Source organism: Chiloscyllium plagiosum, unplaced genomic scaffold, assembly GCF_037043375.1.
Source record: "Chiloscyllium plagiosum isolate Xiang-an unplaced genomic scaffold, Cpla_swu_hap1 HiC_scaffold_12, whole genome shotgun sequence".
In the NCBI taxonomy this organism is placed as follows: Eukaryota; Metazoa; Chordata; class Chondrichthyes; order Orectolobiformes; family Hemiscylliidae; genus Chiloscyllium; species Chiloscyllium plagiosum.
This window is the reverse complement of record NW_028270150.1, coordinates 91,942,915-91,951,962: the sequence shown is the minus strand read 5'-3', so window position 1 is coordinate 91,951,962 and position 9,048 is coordinate 91,942,915.

Genomic DNA, 9,048 nt, shown 5'->3' with positions numbered 1-9,048 from the left:
TCCCCAATGCTAATCCTAACCCTAACTCTTATCCTAAATCTAACCCGATCCCTAAATCTCACTCTAACTCTAATCGTAACCCTAATCTTAACCAAAGGGAGTGAAGTGCTTTATCTCCCCTTCCAACTCTGTTTTGAATTAGCCCCCTTCCTCTCTCCCTATCTCTCCTTCACCTTTATGGTCTGCACTGCCCCTGCTGGTCCCTGCACGTAATTTGATGAGTTAGAAACACGGGTGGTTTAGTGGACAGTGGGTGAAAAGTCCGGCAGGAGAAGGAGAAAATTAAAATGTTCAGGTGTGTGTAAGAGCACTTCTGAACATAAAAATAAAGTCATGACCCCACAATACTTGGTGATGTGATTTCAGCACTGACCGATTGAGTGTCAACACAATCTCTTCACTTCACAATGCTCAGCAGGAGCACTCGCCAGTGCTAGTTAAAGAATCCTGTGCCACTTCTCCATTTATTTCTTCAGCTATGGGATATGGATGCCACTGGCTGCACCAGCATTTATTGCCCATCCCTAATTGCCCTCGAGAAGATGGTGGTGATCTTCATAGTCCATAGTGTGAAAGCACATGCTCACTGCTGTTAGGAAGGCAGTGCTGGGATTCTTATCCACTGACAGTGAAGGAACTCTAGCAAAACTGGAGTCAATGGGTATCGGGGGCAAACCCTCCGCTGGTTGGGGTCATACCTGACAAGTAGGGAGATGGTTGTGGTTGTTGGAGGTCAGTCACCTCAGCTCCAGGACATCTCTGCAGGAGCTCCTCAGGGTGGTGTCCCAGGGCCAACCATCTTCATCAATGACCTTCCCTCCACCATAAGGTCAGAAGTGGGGTTGGTCACCGATGATCGAACAGTGTTCAGCATCATTCGGAGACTCCTCAGACACTGAAGCAGACCATGTTCAAATGCACCAATATCCAGGTTTGGGCTGACAAGTGACAAGTAAGATTCACACCACAAAAAAATGCCAGGCAATGACCATCACCGATAAGAGAGAATTTAGCCCTCTCCATTTGACTTTAAATTGCATTCCTGCTACAGAATCTCCCACTAGCAATATCCTAGAGGCTACCATTGACCAGAAACTGTAATGGATCTGCCACAGTTGCTGCAACAACAGGTCAAAGGCAAGGAATACTGCGGTGAGTAACTCACCTCCTGACTCCCCAAAGCCTGTCCGCCATCTACAAGGGACAAGTCTGGAGTGTGAGGGACTACGCCCCACTTCCCTGAATGGGTGCAGCCCCAACAACACTCAAGAAGATTGGCATCATCCAGAATGAAGTCGCCCAATCGATTAGCACCTATTCACTATCTTTTACATTCTCCCTCTCGATCATCAGCGTACAGTACATGCAATGTGTATGATCTATAAGATGCATTGCAGAGATTCCCCAAGCCTTCTTAGATGGCACCTTTCAAACCCACAACCACTTCCATCTAGAAGGACCAAGGCAGCACATGAACACCACCATCAGCAAGTTCCCTTCCAAGCCACTCAACCATCCTGACTTGGAAATATATCGCTGTTCCTTCATCGTCACTGAGTCGAAATCTTCGAAATCCCTCCCTGAAGACATTGTGAGTCAACCCACAGCACGTGGACTGCAGCGGTTCAAGAAGGCAGCTCACCACCACCTTCTCAAGGGGCAACTAGGGACGGGCAATAAATGAAGGGCCCAGTTGTACTTTTTTTAACCCAGGCCCCAGAGATCTTAACTTGAGCCTCTGGATGAACCTCTAGGATATTAACCATTACAAAAGAGTAGATAGATGGGGAGTAGATAGATAGGAATTAGCTGCAAAAAGACAAAGAAAACAAAGACACAGCATAGAGTTAAAATGAAGAATCGTTTTCTCACAGCATGTAGTCAGGGTCTGGAATGCACTGCTTGGAAATCTGCAGGAGGTGGGTTAAATTGAGGCATTTTGGAAGGCATGGAGTGAATATTTGGCTGGAAATGGATGGCGTCAGGGTGGCTCAGTGGTTAGCACTGCTGCCTCACTGTGCCAGGACCCTGGGTTCGATTCCAGCCTCGGGTGACTGTCTGTGTGGAGTTTGCACAGTCTCCCCGTGTCTGAGTGGGTTTGCTCCGGTTTCCTCCGACAGTCCAAGGATGTGCCGGTTAGGTGAATTGGCCATGCTTAGGTTAGGGATGTGTAGGTTCGGGATAAATGTAGAATAGGGGATTGTGTGTGGGCGGGTTACTCTGCGGAGGGTTGCTGTGGACTTATTGGGCTGAAGGGCTTGTTTCCACATTGTAGGGATCCTAATTTCTAATGCTGAGGTATGGGGAAAAGGCAGGAGATTGGCATCAGGTCATAGAACCTGTGCAGGCACGATGGATCGAATGGCCATAGACCAGCTCCCTGTACCTCACCGCAACATTAGCTGTGGACTGCTACTGTTCAGTTACCACCTCTCCAGGACAATCATTGACAGTCAATGTGACAGTATCACTGAGATTCCAAGGAAAAACTCATATAAGACACTGATTGCGGGAAATTCAGTTTGCTGCTGAGAATTTTGGTGCTTTTGAGATCCATTTCTGCGCTCCTGTGAAAGTCAATGGCCACTGTTCAACTCTCACACAAATTGTTTCCCTATTCAGCCTTTACTAATGGAAATCACATCACCATGTGCACATCTCATTCATTAGCTTAATTTGCATTCGCATTAAGGTCCATCTGGAACATTTGGAGCACAGTGTGCAAGCCTGAGCTTCCTACCTTCAGACAAAAGAAAATGCATTAGTACATCAAAGAGAGAACGGATATGTAGCAGATGACTCTGAGAGTCAGGGATGTGGTATTAACAGGCTGTACTGTACCCAGAGAGAGGTGTAAAGGCAGAATGGCAATGATTTTAAATTTGGACACGATAGGAGTATTCAGTGCAGAATTTTGAACGGTTTGAAATTAGTCATAGAGATGTACAGCATAGAAACAGACCCTTCAGTCCAACTTGTCCATACTGACCAGATACCCTAACCTAATCTTGTCCCGCTTGTCAGCACCCAGCCCATATCCCTCCAAACCCTTCCTATTCATATACCCATCCAAATGCCTCTTAAATGTTGCAATTGTACCAGCCTCCACCACTTCCCCTGGCAGCTCATTCCATACATGTACCACCCTCTGCGTGAAAAAGTTGCCCCTCAGGTCTCTTTTATATCTTTTCCCTCTCACCCTAAACCTATGCCCTCTAGTTCTGGACTCCCCCACCCCAGGGAAAAGACTTTGTCTATTTATCCTATCCATGCCCCTCATGATTTTATAAACCTCTATAAGGTCACCTCTCAGCCTCCAATGCTCCAGGGAAAACAGCCCCAGCCTATTCAGCCTCTCCCTATAGCTCAAATCCTCCAACCCTGGCAACATCCTTGTAAATCCTTTCTGAACCCTTTCACGTTTCACAACATCCTTCCAATAGGAAGGAGACCAGAATTGCACGCAATATTGCAAAAGTGGCCTAACCAATGTCCTGTACAGCCGCAACATGACCTGCCAACTCCTGTACTCAATACCCTGACCAATAAAGGAAAGCATACCAAACGCCTTCTTCACTATCCTAACAGTCTGTGACTCTATTTTCAAGGAGCTATGAACCTGCACTCCCTAGGACCTTACCATTACATGTATAAATCCTGCTAAGATTTGCTTTCCCAAAATGCAGCACTTTGCATTTATCTAAATTAAACTCCAGCTACCACTCCTTAGCCCATTGGTCCATTTGATCAAGATCCCATTGTAATCTGAGCTAGCCTTCTTCGCTGTCCACTACACCTCCAATTTTGGTGTCATCATCAAACTTACTAACTGTACCTCTTATGCTCGCATCCAAATCATTTATATAAATAATGAAAAGTAGTGGACCCAGCACCGATCCTTGTAGCATTCCACTGATCACTGGCTTCCAGTCTGAAAAACAACCCTCCCCCACCACCGCCCTCTGTCTTCTACCTTTGAGCCAGTTTTGCATCCAAATTGCTAGTTCTCCCTGTATTCCATGAGATCTAACCTTGCTAACCAGGGTCCCATGGGGAACTATGTCGAACACCTTACTGAAGTTCATATGGATCATGTCCATCACTCTGCCCTCATCAATCCTCTTTGTTACTTCTTCAAAAAACTAAGTCAAATTGTGAGACATGATTTCCCATGCACAAAGCCATGTTGACTATTTCCGCCACCTCCAAACAGACCCCACCACCAGAGATATATTTCTCTCCCCACTCCTTTCCGCCTTCCGCAAAGACCATTACCTCCGTGACTACCTGGTCAGGTCCACGCCCCCCTACGACCCACCCTCCCATCCTGGCACTTTCGCCGGCCACCGCAGGAACTGTAAAACCTGTGCCCACACCTCCTCCCTCACCTCTATCCAAGGCCCTAAAGGAGCCTTCCATATCCATCAAAGTTTTACTTGCACATCCACAAATATCATTTATTGTATCCGTTGCTCCCGATGCGGTCTCCTCTCCGATTGGGGAGACTGGGCGCCTCCTAGCAGAGCGCTTTAGGGAACATCTCCGGGACACCCGCACCAATCAACCAAATCGCCCAGTGGCTCAACATTTCAACTCCCCCTCCCACTCTGCCGAGGACATGGAGGTCCTGGGCCTCCTTCACCGCCGCTCCCTCACCACCAGATGCCTGGAGGAAGAACGCCTCATCTTCCGCCTCGGAACACTTCAACCCCAGGGCATCAATGTGGACTTCAACAGTTTCCTCATTTCCCCTTCCCCCACTTCACCCTAGTTCTAAATTTCCAGCTCAGCACTGTCCCCATGACTTGTCCGACCTGCCTATCTCCTTTTCCACCTATCCACTCCACCCTCTCCTCCCTGACCTATCACCTTCATCCCCTCCCCCACTCACCTATTGTACTCTATGCTACTTTCTCCCCACCCTTCTCTAGCTTATCTCTCCACGCTTCAGGCTCACTGCCTTTATTCCTGATGAAGGGCTTTTGCCCGAAATGTCGATTTCGAAGTACCTTGGATGCTGCCTGAATTGCTGTGCTCTTCCAGCACCACTGATCCAGTATCCCTAATCAGTCCTTGCCTTTCCAAATACATGTACATCCTGTCTCTCAGGATTCCCTCCAACAACTTGCCCACCACCAACATCAGGCTCAATGTCTATAGTTCCCTGGATTTTCCTTACTACCTTCTTAAACAGTGGCACCACGTTTGCCAACCTCCAGTCTTCTAGCACCTCACCTGTGACTATCGATGATACAAATATCTCAGCAAGAGGCCCAGCAATCACTTCCCTAGCTTCCCACAGAGTTCTAGGGTACACCTGATCAGATCCTGGGGAATTATCCACATTTATGTGTTTCAAGACATCCAGCACTTCCTCCTCTGTAGTATGGATATTTTTCAAGATGTCACCATCCATTTGCTTACATTCTATATCTGGCCAGTCCTTAAGGATATTGCTGCTAGACTGGGTCTCAGCAAGTGATGAAGCAGTCGAGTGGGAAATATCCACTGGATCTTGTTGCAAATGTATCAATTCATGTCGGAGTGATCACCGCACAGTCCTTGTGATGGTGAAACTCCCACCAAACTTTTCAATATAGGACTGCTCCTTTATGAGAGGGAGACAATCAGGTTTAACCTGAGGATCAGCATGCCTCAGGCAAGGGCAGGGGTTGAGAAGGAATGTCCTCCATGCTAACCTTAGCCAAGGTGGGAATTGAACCCACACTGTTAGTGTCACACTGCTTCGCAAACCAGCCATCCAGCCAACTGAGCTAACAAATTTGAAAACCCATTGATGCTCTTTTACTCAGAAATGTTATTGCACACAACTGAGCCACCGCCGTGAGGTTTTGTTTTCAACTCATTACCACCACCAGTAAAAACATCCAATTGTTTCCAACTGAATACGGTCATCTCTTCTGTAACCCGATAGTTGTGCTCCTGTAGACCCCATGCTATACAAATATTGCATACTACAAATAACACTTAAAGTGTTGGCCATCTAACCACGTTATAGCCAACACATGCTTTACAAGTTTGTGTAATGCGTTTCACAATTACAGTGGACATTAAAACACTCAGTCTCAACCTTGACTCTGCAGTAATGTTCGAAACAGCGTTCCCTCTTCACCAATCGCACTACAACCAATTCGTGTTAATGAAAGACGCATTATAGCAGGACTGACTGTATTTCCAAACAATGTCCATTGTGGGCAATCAAACCATCCAAAGGTGGAGAGATGGGTAGGAAGAGGGGGAACGGACTAAATCCAAATGGAGTCAACAAAGGAAATAAAGTTCTCCATCTTCCGCAGTGCACACCTTTCTCTAAAAGCATCCAGAGCATCAATGGACACCAACTCCGGGCTCGTTCATAACCACGGAAGAGATGCAGGCAGTCAACGGATATAACCCACTTTATGGCCCACTGTTTCTGGACAGCCTGGCCAGGCCCAGGAGCCACATGAAAGGTCCCTCTGATCTGCCCATAGCCCCCCGCACTGGGATCAGGAGCGTGATTCATGGAGAATTTGATTAACAGCGGATGGGGTATTGCAGCTATAAGTGCAGTTCGGCTGGATTTACATTGCTTGGTTTTAAAATATTTCTTCCGCATTTCTGCTCAGTGAAGTATTGCTATGTCGTGTCTCTCCCTTTTTACCATGATTACACTAATCATCTTTGTTTTCTCGTCAGGATGACAGCATAGACAGGGAGGAGGTAGTGAGCAATACATCATGGACTTATTCATCAAACTCCTCTTCATTTTTTGTTCTTTTCATTGATTCGGAGTTTATTGGTATTCATTTATTTTCCGCACGCTCATTTTCTTCAAGAGTTTGACTGCTGCGTTGAATATTAATAATCATTCCTGTGATAACTGGCAGAACCTTTCAATAAATCAGGTTTCCAAACATGAAGACATTATTCTGGGCCTCCACTCGTGCTGACCTGACCTGAATTTCTGCTCGAGAAGAAATTTCTAGCCCAGCGTTCTCTTTTCGCCTTTTCCCCAACCAACACGATACCTCAAAGGGCACCATGTCCACCCCGACAAATTAAGCTTCACTGGATATTCTTAAGATTGGTTTTAAACAGTGGCTGAGCCAGAGACTGTACAAAGATTCGGAGCTGGAAGATTTGTCAGCCAATCTCTGGACGTTGGGCTGTGTGGTGGTAAGCTGCAAGATACGAAGGAAGAATTGAGCAGCAAAATTTAATAAGAAAGGGGAAAAGCGCCTGCTTTTCTGAAGAGTAATCCAATCAGTACCTTGCCCTTTTTACTCATATTCCTGCAAATCCTTTCATTAAAAACATATATCCAGTTTGCATTGGAAACTTGCTCAATGCAAACTCCATTGGACTTCACTCCATCAAACCCACAGGCACTAAATTTGTTGCTTAAAAATGGTTTTCTTCATGTCATTTTTGCTTATTTAGCCAATTGTCCGACATTTGTGCTCTCTCAGTCTCTCTTTGTTTTCTCAATGTGAGCACTTTAAACAGCTCTGCTAAATTTGCTTATAGCCTGCTCAGCACTGAGGAGAATCATAGAATCCCTACAGTGTGGGGGGCAAGCCATTCAGTCATCAAGCGCACACCCTATCTGACAAACAGCATCTCACCCAATCTCTCTAACCCCACATATCCCATGACAAATCAACCTAGCCTGTTTACCCCTGAACACTATGGGGCAATTTAGCATGGCCAATCCATCTAACCTGCGCATCTTTGGACTGTAGGAGGAAACCGGAGCACACCCACGCAGACATTCGCCAGTGGCTGGAATCAAACCTGGGTTTCTGGCTCTGTGAGGCAGCAGTGCTAACCACTGAGCCGCCACTCCGCCCAGCATTTCCAGCTGATTTCTCTTTCCCTGACACGGCAGGGAAGGGGGCAGTGGGGGGAATAGTTGGTGAGTGTGGCGTCCAGTAGCACGTGAAGATAGGAAGGGCTGGGCAGAACTGATCAGGCCTTGTGGAGTCCCTCGGTGCTCTGAGCAGGGCCTTTGACAATCTGCAGGGGCACAAAGGGAGGGAGAGAGAGAGAAGTGTGAGCCAGGAGTGGAGGAGAAGGAGGGGGAAGATACGTGGAAATTGAGAGTTGCAGACCTGTAAGAGCCAAGCCAAGTGGCTTGAGAACAGGGAGTTGGGAGCAGCAGGAGAGACCACCCTCAGTGCAAGAAATGACAAGGGCAGAAAAATCCCCTTCATGTCTGGCAGGCACATGGTCACAGGAAATTAGCAATGTCATCAACTCCATCAAACTGAACTCCTGCCAACCAGGGAGTCTGGAGTTCAGTTCTCAAGCTTTTCCAATTAAACCCATGAGGTGGTTCTCAAATATTGACTGGAAATAATCTCTGTCAACAGTTCATTTCTCATTACTGTGTAGTCATGGCAAAATGGAGAGTCACTGAGGTCTGCAGCACAGAATAAGGCCCTTCAGCGCATCGAGATTGTACCAGACAAAACAACTACCCAACTGTTCTCATCCCATTTCCCAGCACTTAGCCCGTAGCCTTGGCTGCCTTGCCTTCATCTAAATCCTTGCTCAATGTGATGAGGGTTTCACCCTCACAGAAAGTGATTGCAGATTCCCACCACCCTCCGGGTGAATAAAGCTTTCCTCACATCTCCCCTAAACCACCTGCCCCTTACCTTAAAAGGGATGTCCCGGCCATTCAAACCAATCAAGTCGGAGCCCATTCAGCCCCTCAAGCCTGTTCCGCCATTTGACAAGATCATGGCTGAACCAATTCTGGACACTATTTTCTATTTCCCCTCCGGCATGCTTTTTGATTTCTTTGTCAATCAAAAATGTATCCAACTTAGCCTTTGGCAAGAGGATACCAAACTCCTCTGAGAGTAAAACATATCTCCTTATCTCTGACCTAAATGGGAGACCCCCTAGTTCCAGTTGCTTTATCTTGCTCTTTCAGCGAATACAGAACAACCTCAATTTTCTGAACGAGACGGATGGAGAGTACATTTTTTTGGATAACCGATTGTTCGGGTAACTGATTGTTCAGATAACAGATAATGT